The following is a 17,847-nucleotide window of genomic DNA, read 5'->3' as shown; positions in this document are numbered from 1 at the left end:
ACACACACACACACACACACACACACATACAGTAAAACCCCTTTTTTACACTTTTCAGGGGACTGATGGAAAAAAGTGTAAAAAGCAGTAAAGTGTAAATAGCAGGAAATGTAAAAAAACATAAAAAAAAAAAAAAGGCTAAAAGATGACTTACTGCTAGTATGTGAGTCTACATACTAGATTACAAAATTTAATAACTGAAAATAAACGACTTTACAATTACTTATATTTATCTATTTAAAAAATCTTTAATTCTAGATTGTTTTGGTTTTCGTTTTTTTTTTTTTTTTTTTTTTTGACATAGTGCCAGACTGCTTTGCATTGGGTTCAATGCTTGACCTGTTTTTTACTACTGTTTTCAAAGAGGACACAGAGAGTCCAAGATCTTTTGCTTAATGCATGAGCATTAAGCAAAAGTGTTCCGGCATGCCAATCTACATGTCGCAGAATTGCCATCTTTTCTTCTACCGAAATATATTTTCTGTCTTTTTTCTCCATGTTACTAACATGGATTTCACCACTACAACTCGAAAGCAACTTTCACACACTAAATTACATAGCAGAAATTCTGCAATATCAATTCGTACTGTAATTGAAAAATCACGGTATCGCTCATCACTACGTTACTGCTGCAATTGTGCAAGTCACCGTGATGGCGGAAACAAAACTACAGCGAAAGCAACACCATCTGGGAACAGAAATGCGCAGATTTCTGCAGAAATCAATTTGAAAATCAGTTTGTCACCTGAGAAAAAAATGCAAATCACAGGAAATAACGTCCACATCAAGTTGTTAATGGTGAGAAAACAATATATCGTAAAAATAGGTCTTAAGACGGGACCAACGGAAAATGACGTAAATTGCAGGAAAGCGTAAATTGCAGGAACGTAAAGACGGGGTTTTACTATATATATATATATAAATTGCTAATATATAGTCCGCTTTATTAGCAATGCTTTATTATTGATATCTGGCTCTTTCAAAGTTGATAATATATGGACAAATGACTTTTAAAGAAAAATTCTGTGATTTTTAAAAATCTGTTTTTCTTTACTCCTTTATAAAATAGGCATAGCATTAGCAGTGTAGCATTTTCTTTTTTATGAATTGCAGTCAGTTCACTTAATTTTCCATGTTGTAAACAAAGGCAACTAATTTATCTCCTTTCATTTGTAAATAACATCTCCCTGCATAAATTAAAGATACCAAGAAATTATATTCTTGGTTTAATCCTTATCCAAGAGTAAGCAAACAAAGTTTGCACCTGAAGTATTTTCAGGACTGGGGCAACTCGTATATAGAAGCTAATGACTTCACATTACTTGCCTTAGTATCCCATAATGCTTGCTATCCCTCTAGATTAGAGATAGTAACTATCTCTAATCCAGAGTATTTTAATAATAAGGCATGACACCTTTTGGCTACTCATATATGAAAATATGACTTCTGCATTACTTCAACCTTAGTATCAATTTTGGGTCTGGCTCCCACTGATGAGACCTCAATAAAGGTCGAAACCGGTCTGGGTAGTGACTCTCCCCATAATGCCTAGCATTACATATGTCTGTAAGGATGTGTGCATTGCATTATGGGATAATAAGACAAGTGATGTGAAGTCATTTGCTTCTATTTACGAGTTGCCCCAGTCCTGAAAATACTTCAGGCGCAAACTTTGTTTGTACACTTAGATAAGGATTAAACCAAGAATATAATTTCTTGGTATCTTTAATTTATAGTATTGTCAAGTGGAAAATCTTCCAACAACTCTCTTTGCATAATAATATGAACAGTTAACTGGCACCTATGGGTTTTCCATACTGGTGAGTCACATACATTCTTAGTGAGAATGGAAACTAGTTAAACTACATTATGAATAATTTACAGATATATTGAATATACTCTACAGCATCATTGCAAATGATTCAATATGTAGACCGTGTAGAAAAAATGAATGCAAGTTTTTTAGATGTTTGGAGTGTTTGATGGTTGAACAGCTAAACCTCCTAAAACAGTTAGACAAGTTCGCAGATTTATTGGCATGTTAAATTTCTATAGGAAATTTATTCCTAATTGTTCACAGCTATTAAGACCCATAGTGTGCTTGACAAAGAAAGGTGTTAGATTCAATTGGGGTGAAACTCAACAAGAAGCATTTGACAAACTAAAACTGACATTGACTAAAGCTCCAGTTCTCATTTATCCTAAGTTTCGGGAAATATTTTATCTTTCTGCTGATGCTTCAAATGATTGCATTGCTGCTGTATTAGAACAGAAAGGAGGAGCATATTTTAAGCCAGTAGGTTTTATTAGTAGAAAATTATCAGGTCCAGAATTGAATTATTCAATCATATAGAAGGAAGCACTAGCAATAATTTTTCCATTGAGAAAATTTAGATACTTATTGTTAGGACAACCTATTAAAATAAGATCTGATCACCAGCCTCTGTCATTCCTAAGTACTATGAAGGATAAAAATCCACGTATAATTAGGTGGGCACTAGAACTGCAGGAATATAATATTGATGTGGCTTATATTCCAGGAAAAAGAAATATAGTAACTGATTAATTATCTAGATCTCTAGGATCTGAGGATGATGAATCATCTAGGAATAACCATTTTAATCGAGATGAAGAGAAATCTAAAATTCATGTTATTCATAAGGTGAATAAAGAATTAAGTTCTCAGAAAACTAGGCAGTATATAAATCGTTTTAGAAAGTATAAGTCATTTGCACCAGGAGATTTAGTATTGTTAAATGATAAATCTAGTATAAAAAGAGTTGGAAAATTAGTAAGGACAGCTTTAGTCAATGCCAGTTTTAGTTTGTCAAATGCTTCTTGTTGAGCTTCACCCCAATTGAATCTAATACCTTTCCTTGTCAAGCACACTATGGGTCTCAATAGCTGTGAACAATTAGGAATAAATTTCCTATAGAAATTTAACATGCCAATAAATCTGCGAACTTGTCCAACTGTTTAGGAGGTTTAGCTGATAATATGCCTTGTACATTTGACTGAGTTGGCATAATTATCTTACTACTGATTTTATGACCTAAATACTCAACTTCTTTTAAGAAAAATTGGCATTTAGAGCACTTTAAAGATAGATTTGCTTCATCTAATCTCTTTAAGACATCCATAGGATTTTACAATGGCTATCTATATCCCTTGAATAGATTAATAGATCATCCTGAAAACAGATGACTCCATTTTCCAACATATCTGATGACAGAATTCATTAAAGACTGGAATGACATAGCAGAATTTCTTGCACCTTGTGGTAATCTACATAACTGATATTTTTGCCATCTAGTAGTAAATGCGAAGTATTTTCTGTCTTCCTTCTTCAAAGGAATCTGAAAGTAGCCAGAATTTAAATCCAGTTTTGTAAAATATTGTGCTCCTTCCAAACAGATCAATAATTCCTCAATTTTACACAAAGGGAAATCAATATGCTTTGTAGCCTTATTTATTGCTCTCAAATCTAAGACAAATCTCAGGCTTCCATTTGGCTTTTCAATTAAGATGAATGGACTATTCTACTGAGAATTTGACTTCTCAATTATTCCTGCCCTCTCATATTCCGGCAGTAGTTTCTGACAACTCTCCATATATTTTAGTGGAGTTTGATATTGCCTAATATAAATAGGAGATTGAGTACAAATCTGCACTTCGTGTTCTACCGCATTAGTGCAAGACATTGAAACAATATCCTCTGTGAAAACACCAGAGAAAAATTCAAAGGTAGATTTAAAGAATTTCAGAATTCTATTCCTTTCTTCACTAGTAATTGCTGATTTCATTGAATTTTGCACCAAATTCTCTTTCAATTCCTGAATGTTTTCCTTCTCATCTCTCTTTAGAGTCTCAATATTAAACACTTGATCATTATCATCATCAGCATGTTTAAAAACTTCAGGAAACTGCTCTGATTTTCCATTGTCATCTGATTTCCTGTCCAAACAGTATTCTAGTCACACAAGGATATTGTATTATCAACAAAATTGCATGCAAAACCATGATGTTTCAGAAAATCAATTCCGAATATTACTTGTACATTTGGATTTGATGATTCTCTTTAAATTAACAATTCGATACCAATTGTTAATTTAAAGAGATTTTTATATTCAGACATGTTTATATAGAAATGATCTCTGTTCAACAATTATTTTAAATTTATTTTCGAGTGTACCTATATATTATGTGCACAAGGGTTCACTCCGATTGGTGCAATGACTTCTTTTTTACTATTTCTTTCAAAATCCAAATAAATCACTGACTCAAGACCAAAATACAAAATAAACACATTTAATAAAACAAAAACAATATATATACACTTTAAACAAATATTACATTGTTACTACATTGTTACTTGGATCCAATTAAATTTGTAGTTACTACAAATTTAATTGGATCCAAGGCCTTTTAAAAATAAACTTACACTTAAGACTAGACTAAACACTTTGTTTGCACAATGACAAAATGTTCATAGCCAGTTTTCTCTCTGTCAAGGCCCTTTTCCGAAGATTATTCTTCATTTTCATAGGATCCTTTCTCATCACTTATGTAGCACACATTAATTCTTCCCGACTCAATTCTGTCTCTTTTTGGTAGAAATAATAGTTAGATCCGGTATCCTTAATACAGATGAAACTTCCTAATCAGAGTTTTCTCGAACATTCCTTTAGAACGTAAATAGCAATTTCTTCTTTTATTCACTAGTGGACAGTCTTAACTCTTCCACTTTAAAAAAACTCACAGTTCTACGATTCCCTTTTCGGAATTTATTACTAATCTTCCAATTAGTGTTTCCTCGAATATTCCTTTTAAAACATCTATAGCAATATTTTCTGTTATTTATCAATACTTATTCCACTTTGAAACTTCATAGTTCCATGATTCCATTTTCGGAATATACTATTTATTTTCCTCCGAATGTCACATAAAAAAACTCAAATTCCTCTAAATCTGAATATCTCCCGGCCTGTGTTCTAATTTTCTCTCCGAACCTTATCCTTGTTTACTCTCCTGTTGCTTCGTAACCAACTTGTCAGCTGTTAATCACACATCAAACTTCTCGGCGAGCATGCCCACTCCATGAAAATGGCAAGCGAGAAACTAAATACGATGGCTGACACGTATATTACGTTAGCGACAAGAGAATGTCTTCATAAAACACAAAACTTAATTATTTCAAATTGCAATAAATTTGCTTAAAATAACACAACTATTCAAATCCGGTAAGTACATAAATTTTTAACTGCTTTACATATCATTTTTGACAAAATTTCAATAACGGGCACATCGCAAGTGCCGACAATGCATGTTATGAAACTAAAACTAATAAACATACTAACATAAAAATTATGTAAAAATATTCAGAATTTTAAATGATGATTATTTTTACATTGTACAGCATCATAGCAAATGATTCAATATGTAGACAATGTAGAAAAAATGGATGCAAGTTTTTTAGATGTTTGGAGTGTTTGATGGTTGAAAAGACTTGTATAAGAAGGATGGCTTGCACTTGAATGGATTTGGCATCAGGAGCCTGGTAAAATTACTTCTTGGAATTAGACCTAATGCAGAGAGTCAGGAAAACTAGATCATAGGAGGAGGAATGGAGAAGATATATGTGACAGTTCAGCTATGGCATGCAAATCCGATAAAGATACGAATGACTTTAAACATGGTTTTGCATTTAGTTGAGGTGTGGAAATGTGTACTTTTGGTTTGGACCTTTTGAGCGTGTCTGGGGAGGCAAAGAGAAAATTCTACAATAAGGCCAAACAGATTGCATCTCTACTTATAAGAAAAGGCCATGTGGTAATTTGTTATGTCTATATACAAATACCAGGAGCATCAAGATTGTTGGCATTAGCTAAACCTAGCTATCACAATCAGATATTTTACTAAGATTGCATGTAAAGCATATGGCATTTTTAGGAATGACAGAAGAGATAGGAGTGTGGCAGGAGTACTACTAATGATGACTTGAGTCCAGTTAGGGAGAAATGCATGAAAACAATAAAATGATAATAATATCCCATATAGAAGTGAGTTTGAGGCTATTTAGTGTGAAGTGGAGGCTAACAGAATGAAATATATGGTGGGGGGGGGTGTTGCTACAGACTTGGTGGTACAGTTGCAGGGGGACGATGAAATGTATTGCCAATTTACCTTAATGGGTACTAAATGAGTGATCATTATGGGTGACTTTAATTATCCAAACATTGATTGGATAGAAGAGAAATCTCATGATAAGAATGAAGCAGGATTTATTGAGTTGTTACGAGTCAACTTTTCCAAGCAGCAAGTGAAAGAAGTAACTCAAGGTCAAAGAGTTAGATTAGCTCACATCGTCAGAAGGGATCTCTGTTAAGAATATGACTATTTTACCACCAGTTAGTGACAGTGATGCTGTGCTGGGAAATAGGATTTGCTGAGTTGTTACAAGTCAACTTTTCCAAGCAGCATGTGAAAGAAGTAACTCAAGGTCAAAGAATTAGATTAGTTCACATCGTCAGAAGGGGTCTCTGTTAAGGATATGACTATTTTACCATCAGTTGGTGACAGTGATGTTGTGCTGGGAAGTAGCTAATTATAATCATGTTCCTATTAGAACAGGTTACATGCTAATCTACAAAGATGAAAATTATGATCAACTTAGTAGAGTATATCTTTGGTCTCGTGTAGATTACTGTGAATGGGAAAAGTATCAGAAATATCTGTGCTTAAATGTTGGCAGTGTCTGAATGTATCCCTAGAGTTCAAAGAATAAATAGGGTGAGAGTGAAAGTGATGTGCAGCTTATTAAGCAAGAGATCCACAAAAAAGATTATATGGAAAGAATATCTTGAGAATAAGAGTGAGAAGAGTTATCAAATATATAAAGATAAAGTGCAGGCCAGAAAAGTAAATAGTATTGTGCAGAAAACTAAATTGGAGTATTGAAATAATTTAAATAATTGGGCTAAATTGAAAAGAAATTAGCTATACAGGCTAAAGGAACTCCTTTTGGTTATGCTGCAAGTAAAAGAAAGAATGAATGTGTAAGAATAACTTTGCTGAATGCAGATGTTTGAAGATAATGAGATTATTCAATTAATGAGTGCTCATTTTGCTAAGATGTGTCAACCAGATGTATGTGATATGATGTACAGTGCTCCTACCACATTGAATGAACAGTTAGAGGTGAATGAGAATGTGGTTGAAGAGTTGTTGCATAACCTGGATAAGAATTTGACAATAAGAACGGATGAAATATCAGCACACATCCTAAAGGCATGTTCAGCTGAATTGGATAGGCCTTTGACATGTTTGTATAACTTGAGTCTCAACACAGCAATCGAAGGAACGTATGATACTTCCATTGTACGGTTGTTTAAAAAAAGGATGTGTCTAACTACTGATCTGTCCATATTTCTTGTATTGTGGTGAAGATTTTAGAGAAGCTGGTAAGAACTCGCATACAGAAATTATGCGAGTTCTTACCATCTTCTGCAAGGAGCAGCATGAGTTTACTAAAGGAAGGTCATGTTTTAGCAATTTGCTCATATTTTATAATAATGTTACAGCTGGATAAAGGAAATGGATATACTATGATACTGTTGGATTTTGCTAAGGCATTTGATAGGATATCACATGAAAGCTGTGTGCATAAGCTGGGTTTGGAATGTAAACTCTTGATTTGGAAAAGTGAATGATTGACAGGCAGATATCAAAAAAGTAGTATATGCTGAGTGCAAAGCTGCCAGATTTAAGATGACCAGTGGTGTATCCCAGGATTTAATCTTGGCCATTGTTGCTCAATCTATTCATTAATGACATTATGAAGGGTCTAACAGGAGATGTGTTATTGTTTGCTGATGATGCAAAGATAGGGAGGGCAATCAGGGATGCTAGTGGTATCCAGTACTTACAAAATGATTTGAATAAGCTGGAAATTTGGGCAAATGAAAATGGCTGTGTTCTTAGTAAGTATAAAGTTATGCACTTTGGTGTGATGAGATTTCCAGTGGCATGTTATATTGACGAGGTTATGCTTCAAGGAACTGATGAGGCTAGGGATCTTGCATAATGGTGGATAAGAATTGAAGTTCAGCGATCACGTAGAAATAATTGTAAATACAACTCAGAAGATAATTGCAATGGTAAAGTGAACCTTGTAAGGATAAGAAAGTCATTTTGCCTCTTTACAAGGCCTTGATAAGAATGCACCTGGACTACTGTGCAATGATTTGGTCTCCTGGGTTCCAAGGGGATGAAGAAACTGTGGAAAGGGTGCAAAGAAGAGATGCAAAGATTATATTGGCATTATGGAATTTAGATTACAAGGACAGATTATGAATATGTAGACTACAGACTGGTTAACAGGAGAAAGAGGAGTGATACGATAGAAGTCTACAACCTTCTGAATGGGTATTATTGGATATCATCTAATGAAATGTTTCGTCATATGGAACAGAACACAGTGGGCATTCATGAAAGTTAAGTTTGTTCATGGTTAAGAAAGGTAAGAGATTTTTCTCTCATAGAGCAGTGAGTGGAATAATTTCACTGTGAGGTAGTGAGTACATCTAGTGTGAATGAATTTAGGGGAAGGTATGACAGCTGTTTTGAGTGATGTATAGCCTATTAATTATCAGATAATTATTAATTATCTCAGATAATTAACGTAGGAAGAAGGTTTAAAGATTGACATAACTAAAACAAAAGCTATGAAAAATTCAGATCAGATTGAACTAAAATTAGCAGAAAATCCTGTCGAATTTATAAAGGACTATATTTACCTTGGTCAGTTAGTTTTAAGGAAAAACAAGATAAAGAAATAAACAGATGTATCACAAGGAAACAGGCTGCACAAAGACTTGTCTCTCTGGAGATGTATCTATTCTTAAACAGCATGAAGGTTAAAAAGCAAAGAAAGCTATTTGTTATGTGCATTATTCCAGTGTTTACTAATGGAAGTGAGATATAGGCAGTGACCAAATAAAAGAAAGACAAGTTGAATGTCACCCAAAGAGCATTGGCAAGAAGAATGCTCCACATAAAAAAAAAAGGGATAGAATTAGATAGCGATGACTGGATATGAGGATATTGTAAAGTGTGTAAATGGAGATAGGCTGGCTATATTAACAGATTAATGGATGAAAAGTGGACAAGAGTTGATACCAAGAGAAGGAAACAGAGGCAAAAGTTTTCAAGGATGAACTACAAAGGTTTAACATGAGAAGGTGAACATTGGTTAATGACAAAGGACTGGAAAGTTAAAGAGAAGGTCTATATCCAGCAGTGAATGGAAAGTGGCTAAAGAAGAAGATATGAATATTTTCCATTTATCCTACTTTTGCCTGATTGGTTGATCAGCTAAGGAACACCAAATCATATTAGGCTTGTTATAAACTCAATCTTGCACAAAGTGAACATGAGTCATGCAATCCTTTGGTGCACTGAAATACATTCAAATATAAACATTAAATAAAGTTCTGAAGTGTATTACACTGCGTTAATATCTTAGTAGTGATGAACTTTCTATATCAAAATATGGCAAATTGTTATACTAAATTGTTTGAAATCAGTGTGTTAAAATCTTATTCTAATTATCTGAATTAATGTGACTTTAAGTTTATATCTGTATGTATTGGTATTCCAACACACACGCACGCACGCACACACACACACACACACACACACACACACACACACACACACACACACACACACACACACACACACACACACACACACACACACACACACACACACACACACACACACACACACACACACACACGGGGTGGCCATCATTAAAGAGGATTTGTTCAGAACCCTGCAGCAAAAAATGTATTTGACAAAATTCAACCAAACTTGGTTTAAGTACACTCTGGAACATGGGGGTTTTAATTTACAGAAAAAAAAAAAAAGTATAAAATTCTGCGACCAGTGAACAATTGGCACTAGAATTGCATGATATTTGCATAATCTCACTGTTTCTACTGACGAGTGGATACAAGGAAGACAAATGGATTCACGTCATTCTGATAAGACTGAAGTGCAATGGATTTCACTTACCAGAATCTGCATTGCTAGTCAAGCTTTACTATCAACAACACGGTGACACTAATGCCATGCTTTGAGAATTCTGGCATTTGAAGAATAGCAGAAAAGGTCCACTGACAATAACTCTTAGAAAAATGATTTTATGATTTGAAAACAGCGAATCTTTAGCATTGAGGCCAGGATGAGGACACAAACAGATTATTCTTCAACAAGTTGATAAAGTTGCAACTATCCTTATGGAACATGGAATGAATAATGCACAAGTGTCCAGCAGTACTCAGGCAATATCATAACAATTGGATATGCCACACTCAATTGTATGGAAAATCCTGTATCAAATGCTGAGGTCAAATGCTTTTCTCTTATAAGATCTCCCATACCCAAGCTCTGCTTCATGCTGATGCTGAAACTTGACTGCAGTTTTTCCTGATGTTCTTAGCTCGAATGGAGGTAGATGATGCATGGCTGTGGAAGATCCTGTGAAGTGACAAGGCACATTTTTATCTGAATGGTAGTGCTAACTCACACAATTGTAACATTTGTGCTGCCAAAACCCTCATGTGTTCCATCAGACTCCCCTTTACATTCATGAAAAGTCACAGTACGGTGTGGTTTCACTGCCTTGTCTATTATTGGTCCATACTTTTTCTAAGAACTTTGCCAAACAGGACCAGTGACTTGTATCATCTCTGCTGTTAGGTATCGAGAGGTGTTACACAACTTTGTTGTTCCGCAACTGCAGCAACGAAGATACCTTGACTAACATATTTGTGCAAGATGGAGCACCTCACATTGGATTGCAGGTACAGCAAATGTTACGAAGGTTTGTTGAATTTCATCCAATACGTTTTTTTCTACAGGGCTCTGAACACCTCCTCTTTAATTATGGCCATCCTGTATAAATTATGTTGCTGGCCTGACTGGCCAAAATAGTTAACACACTTTCTCCAACCAGCAAGCATTAGATTCAAATCTCACAATAGGCATGGATGTTTGTGATTGTCTTTAAGTTGGAAATGAATTTTGTCACCCAGTGCAAGATCATTGCACTGATTATTGGATGCCTGAGTGGCTTGAAAACGTTCCATGTTTATTCTTTAGAGCATGGTTTCTCAATTACGTAAAAAATAAATAAAAATACAAAAAATAAAATATAATGATAAAAAAAAATCCTTAGTCCACCCACGATACTGATGTACTCTGTTTACAATCTTTCATGGGTGGAATTGCATACATCTATATATAAAAAAAATGTTATTTGCACCCCTTTACTATGTTACATTCTTAATGGTGTAGTGCTTTAATTCCTAGCATACATGTGCTGGCATTAAGATAAAATGTGCGCAGGTAATTATATTCAATTACTTTATAGAGATTTTTTTATGCTTTTATATGGATGATACTGTTTGAGATGTCCAGAAATATTTATATGTTAGAATTTACTAATATATTAAACTATTTATTAAACTAAATTATAACACAAAGTTATACAAGATGGCCCATTAGTCGTGTAACATGCTGTAGTAAAGGCTCATCTATGCACTTGTGAAGCAGCACAATGGCATAGATGGGCTTAGGTTCCATAAGTCCATGGAACGTAAGGACTGGAACATTTTGGCCACCCTGCAGAATAGAAACTAAATTGCTTTCTAGCAACTCATTCCAGTATAGAACAGTACAGAACTGTAATTAGTCTGTATCCTTGATCCAAATTGAACTGTTTTAATAGCTTTCTTTAGAACTATGGAAGATGCGAATATCATCATTTCAGAGAACCCTGACTTAAGAAGGGTTTCTTAGCACTGTTGCTATCTAGTATGTAAACAACAGCCTCCTGTTCAAAAGCTGGAGTCTGATTTTATTACCTTTTTAAATCAATTTCTTTATCTTCCTTAAGCATTTTAGATCACATTGTGGATAGATGGTACAATACTCCCCATAAATACTGGTAGTCAAAGAAAAATATAACTTTTCCTGTACTGGACATTGACTGTAGTTACATTAGTGGTGGGAAGAATATTTGCTTCTATTGCACATGCTTGTGCTTTGTTTTGAACTGAGATGGTATACAATCCCATTCTTTTTGTGTTCCATTTGAATTCTTACATTCAGATGCTCCACAATATTCCTTTAACTTCCCTGCCAGCTTCCCTACCTTATAATTAATATACTCTACCATTAATCCCTTACCGTTTGAGCCATTAACTGTAACAGAATTGTGACATTTGAGACTGCTTAAAGTAATCTTTTACTTGGAATTACTGTATCGGAAATGATCTTTTAATATATATAGTGCCTCTTTATCACATTCAGAAGAACAACATGCACCCTTCAATGATTCAATTCTCATAACAGTGAGAGGAATCTTTATGTGAACTTTCTTAATTGAAAGTGAGTTAGCTGATCAAATGTGGCAGTAGCAGAGATTTTCATCTCACGTGTAGACAAATTGGCCAGTTATGTAGTATTAGGGGGAGGGTAGATGACTTAGTAAATGATGGTAGATGGCATAGCGTGGGTGATGGATTTTGTAGTGTGTAGGTGGAAGAGAGCCCTCCTGCAATACATCCTGGAATTCCATGGAGGTGTCAAGTAGTAATATTTCAATTTGATAATGTTATTTTTCGACCACTGAATATTACACAAGTAAACATATAAAAACTAGGTTTTAATTGGTCGGAGATGTGTACAGAGATATATAGCCTACTAGTTTTGCCAAGTTTACTGTTGGCTTCGTCTGGGCACACAAAAAGCAACAAAAACAACTTAAAACAGAAACGAGCTAAAGTATCAGGTTAAAACACAACCGAATGCTAAATATGATCAGAATTCAAATGTAACGTTACATCAGACACATGGAGCGTGTATGTTAGCAGTCATTGTTATACAGGTGCATTTTGTAATTGGCTGCAAAGTTGAACTCTGATGTGTTGACTGATCTTATGAGTGTTTTCCAGATGTCACCAAGGACTATTCCTTGGTTTCTGTTAAGGTTGCCTCTTGAACAGATCACTACTACTTCTTTGATGTTATGGGTATGAAAGTCTTCTAAGTATGGCATAGTACTTTTATCCCATTCAATGTTGTGATTGGTATTAGAAAAATGGAGAGCTAAACCGGAATTGTCTTCTCTGTTGTTGTTGACGTCCCCGATGTGTTCTTTTTTTTCTTATCTCTAAACTTCTAGATGTTTGTCCTATGTAATTTAAACCACAAGAGCAGGGGATGTTGTATACTACAGGGTGTTTATAGAAAGCAATCTTATCCTTAGGTGACCGTAATAAGTTGTGAACTGTCTTTATTGGTTTGAAGGCCACTCGGATCATGTGAGGTCTTAGCAGGTTTGCAATTTTCTGTGAAACTGTGCCAGCAAAAGAAATGTAAGACCAGTAGTTAGTTTCTTGGGTTTGCTATTGGGAGGGGTTGGAGAAAAGAATCTTATTTATCAATTTTTCGGATAACCATTGTTTATTAAAGTTTTGAAGATGAGATCTAATTCATCTTTTAAAACTTTGTCATCTCTTATGATACAAACTGCCCGGTTTTTCAGCATGTGAATAGTACTCAACTTTTGTGAAATATGGTGCGATGAAGAAAAATGTGGGTAACGGCCAGTGTCGGTCAGCTTGTGGTAAACCTTTAAATCAATATTGCGATCCATTTCTTTTGTTATTGATGTGCCTAGAAATGGTAATTTTCTTTCCCTTTTGAGTTCCAAGGTAAACTTGATATTTTGATGAAACGAGTTTATTGTAGTTAGGAAATGAAATAGATCTGTTTCGCTACATTGCCATATAACGAAAATGTCATCAACATATCCACCATACTGATGGTTTTGGATCCATATGTGACATGTCTTTTTCAAACTTTATGTGAATTTAATAAATAAGTCTGCACATAGAGGAGATAGAGGACTACCCATTGCAAGACCTGATAGTCGTTTATAGAGTTTTCCATTCCATTTGAAGTAATTTGAATTGAGGCAATGTCTATAAAGTTGAGCGATGTCTTGAGGAAAGAGATGTCTATGATGGTTATGACTTCATTTACTGGGACATTTACACTAAATCTAAGATTGGTAATCTTAGATGTAGTATAAACGAAGATACTACATATGACATATGACACTAAATATGACAATATCAAGAACAGACATAGAATGTCTGTTCTTGATATTGTCATATTTCTTAGCTTTTCAATGAAATGTTGTGTATTTTTGATATGTGTGTGTGTCTGTAGTACGAATATGTGCTTTCAGAAGATGAGCTAGATATTTTGAAAGTAAGTAGAGGAATTTATCCCATCCACTATTGGACAAGAGGTATCCCAGTTTTATGAACTTTCGGTGAAGCATATAATCGTGGAGTTAACAGATGTAATGACTTCAATTTCTTTTTAAGATCTGTCAGCCAGTTCTCCATATTGCGTAGAAGGTTGTTTGTTTCTGTGTGGTTCATCCAAGTAGGGGTCTGAGTCTAATTCACAATAATTGGATGTGTCTGAGAGCAACACCGAGATCTTTGATGTATAATCTCTGGTATTTAAAATGATGGTAGAGTTTCCTTTGTCTGCCTTGAGGACAAAGATATTTCAAAACGTCTTTAGCGTTATTACAGGAAAGGATACAATATACTAGATTTCCACCAGGTGGATTCGTCATGTTTTCATTTATGCAACGTGATTTCTAACAACATAGAGGCTAACCTATGGTCCCATTTAGACAGCATCATTAATGATAGTTTTAATTGGACATTTTTAATTAGCAAGAATAGACAGATAAAAAAAATTCAACACTTTATATGAAAAAAGCTGTAATTCAAGAACAAACCTTCCAGATAACAAAGTTGTTTTCAACCTCTCAGACCACATCTTAACACCTACAGAAGTCAGTATCCAAAAAAATGGTTTTAACTTTGCAGTCGCTCCAGAGTTTATTCTGAAAGTAGATATTATGTGCAGCATGGAGAAGGCATTTCATTCTTTATCTGAACCGGTTGCTAATGATTTGAGGTTGAAGACTGCTGTCATCCTCTCATCTTCACGACCACCAAACAAGAACATCACCCCTTCAGAAAAAAGCACTAACCAGTCTAAAGAAAAATGAAGAAATAATCATCTTCAAGGCGGACAAAAGGAAACTCTACTGTCATTTTAAACGGTAACACTGACGGAAACTCTACCATCAGTGGCTCTTGTTTTAACAATTTTGGAGGAATAATAGTGGTCAATTCAGCAGAAGCACTGTCTGAGGAGCCACAATGCAAAAACTGAATGTCTGAGAGAGGGATTGAAGTGGGTATGTGAGAGAGAGGGATCATTAATTAGACGGATTGCCCTCCTCTGGATCAAATTAAGCAATCTTAGAGAGGATTTTGGTGCTCCACTCCAAATATGGAAAACTGTCAGATATTCAGGCACTCTGTATGCACCTCCTTTAATACAGCACACATTAAAACAATAGTCCATTTCTTGCCAGACTCTTTGCAACTTATCGACAGTTATTGAATTCTCTGCTTCTACAGTTCAGTGCCAAAGTTCTTGTAATGTAGTTGGTGGTAGCATGTAAACAGGAATTATGCTTTGCAAATTCAATAACACAAAATGCTTTCTCCTGCAGAGGCATCATTTTTGTTAACTCTTTGAGCAAGTAATTGAAGAATCTTTTTGTATCAAGCACTTAACAGCACACTTTAGTGTCAGGTGCCTGCTACTAGAATGTGGGGAAAAGTAAACTCTCAGTTTTCCTATCAGGTGATGTATAACACATCACCTGATAGGAAAATTTGTATTGTTGGAAATAAAAATTTCACAAACAAGTACAATCTGCTCCTTCATTTTGAATAACCCTGTATACTGGATATAACTTCTGTGGATGTATGCTCTCTGTGCATAGATGTCTCCATAGCAATGATTGTGCCCACTGAAGCAGGTGCTTCTAAAACTATTTCTTTGGAATTTGATTATTGCAACCACCACTTTTTTGTTTCAAGTTGTTTAAGATGTTTTCCCTATATTTAAAAATTGTTTATATATATATGTGATAAGGGTGTTTTATGTTACTTTTTTGTTTTTTCCCCTTAAAGTCCTGAATGTTACTGTTAATAGTTGCCATTTCTGAAAGAAACTGTCTTAGAAATACTAGCTAATAATCCTCTGTCTTAGCAACTGCAGGCTGAAAGTTAACTGAGATTACTGCTATTGAGAAAGAAAGTAAATAAAGAACACTTCCTAGAAGACACTGTAAAGAGCCCCAACAATAGCCTGGTATATATTAAAATTCTTTTGATTTTCTTTTCATTCTTTTTTGATTGATTAGCAGATTCTAAACAAAATGCTGATATTTATTGCATGTCAGTATAGTATTTTTATAAAATTCTGCCTGACATCCCAGGGACTATGCAATTTCCCAATATATCATATTCATGGCTTCAATTTTATTATCAAATCTAGTATGATTACCTCTGGAAAAAAAAGAATATTGGAGGGAAAAAATGGTTGTATTACATAGATGGTCAACTACTTTTGGGGGGGGGGGGGAATTTAGCATCGATATTTCTGATTATAGTTTTTTTTAATTTATCGGATTATTAAAAAATGCATTTCACTTATATTTGTTTTGTATGTATGTATGTAAAACAATAAAAGTATAGCTACTTTAAAAATGCTACATAATATTAAACCTAGCAGTAAATGTAAATGTATTTAGAAAATAATCAGTATTTTCTTCTTGGATATGCTATTTTTGAAATCATATTTTATTCAGTGTTCTCCCCTTCCAATACGAAGTGCACAAGTATGATTTTGTTATTTTCATGTGAGCTGAACATCAAAAATAATAATATTATTAATATTGCTCAATTTCTAATGAGCAATTCTGTGAAGTAGGGAAGGGACATGAGCTGCAGCCTCAAAGTACTGCAGATAACATTATAAATATATGTGTAAAGATTTCTTTTCTATAAAAAAAAGCTGGGCAAAGGAAGCATTCTATGAATTTCTAACTTTGATTTTGGAGGTGCCACATAATAATAAAGGAAACGTAAGTTAGAACCAACAGCACACTTTTTAAAACTTGGACACATGATTAATTTATGTACCAATTGTTTCATGAAAGTAAATCTTGAATAAAGTTCTTCACGAATAAAAAATGGACTTTCAACTAAGTATATTTAGACAAAATTTACAGAAAAAAATTGATTCCAAGCAGATGCAATGTTTATTTGCAGTAATTGATTATAATACCCTTTCTGTAGTGATTAAAAAATAAATAACATATTTCAGTATAAAAGTTTCTCTTATTCTGTCCTGCAATTAATAACAAATTATATGATAAAAAAAGACTAGAAATATAAACATATATTGTCTACATTAGTCTGTGCAATATGCAATATCTCTATTTAAAATTAGACCTATTTTGTGGTACTGTAAGGAACTACACATTTCTTGCTTCCATTAGCACTGATTTTGAGGCACAGCTACAACATGAATCTGATTAAGTATTCTCCTAAGTGTGAAGGATTATTACTCCTTGCTATGGAGATAATTGATGACTTGCACTTCTTATCATGTTATTTCAGCTTTATAGTTTACTTCACATACCTATTTTAGTGAGTATGAAAACATGTCATGACCAGTAGAGTGGCCATGAAAAATTGATTCATCATTCAATTTTGATCTCACTTTATAGTGAGAACTGGAAGAGTAACTGGAATTTCTTTAACATCTATCATGTATCACACAGATATTGGTGAATGATGCTGGCTTGGATTTTCTTTCATGCAT

At 34.3% G+C, this 17,847-nt stretch overlaps 1 protein-coding gene across 6 annotated transcripts in view; it reads left to right on the top strand.

The window, feature by feature from the left end:
* The window catches only part of LOC150093872 (intersectin-1-like), a 510,882-nt gene that overhangs the window by 107,176 nt on the left and 385,859 nt on the right, over positions 1-17,847 (top strand). The gene's annotated exons all lie outside the window — the stretch shown is intronic.

Source organism: Typopeltis vanoorti, chromosome 23, assembly GCF_054136105.1.
Source record: "Typopeltis vanoorti isolate ZY-2024b chromosome 23, IOZ_Tvanoo_1.0, whole genome shotgun sequence".
Classification (NCBI taxonomy): domain Eukaryota; kingdom Metazoa; phylum Arthropoda; class Arachnida; order Uropygi; family Thelyphonidae; genus Typopeltis; species Typopeltis vanoorti.
Note: the sequence above shows the minus strand (reverse complement) of the source record. Positions and strands in the feature narration are given on the sequence as shown.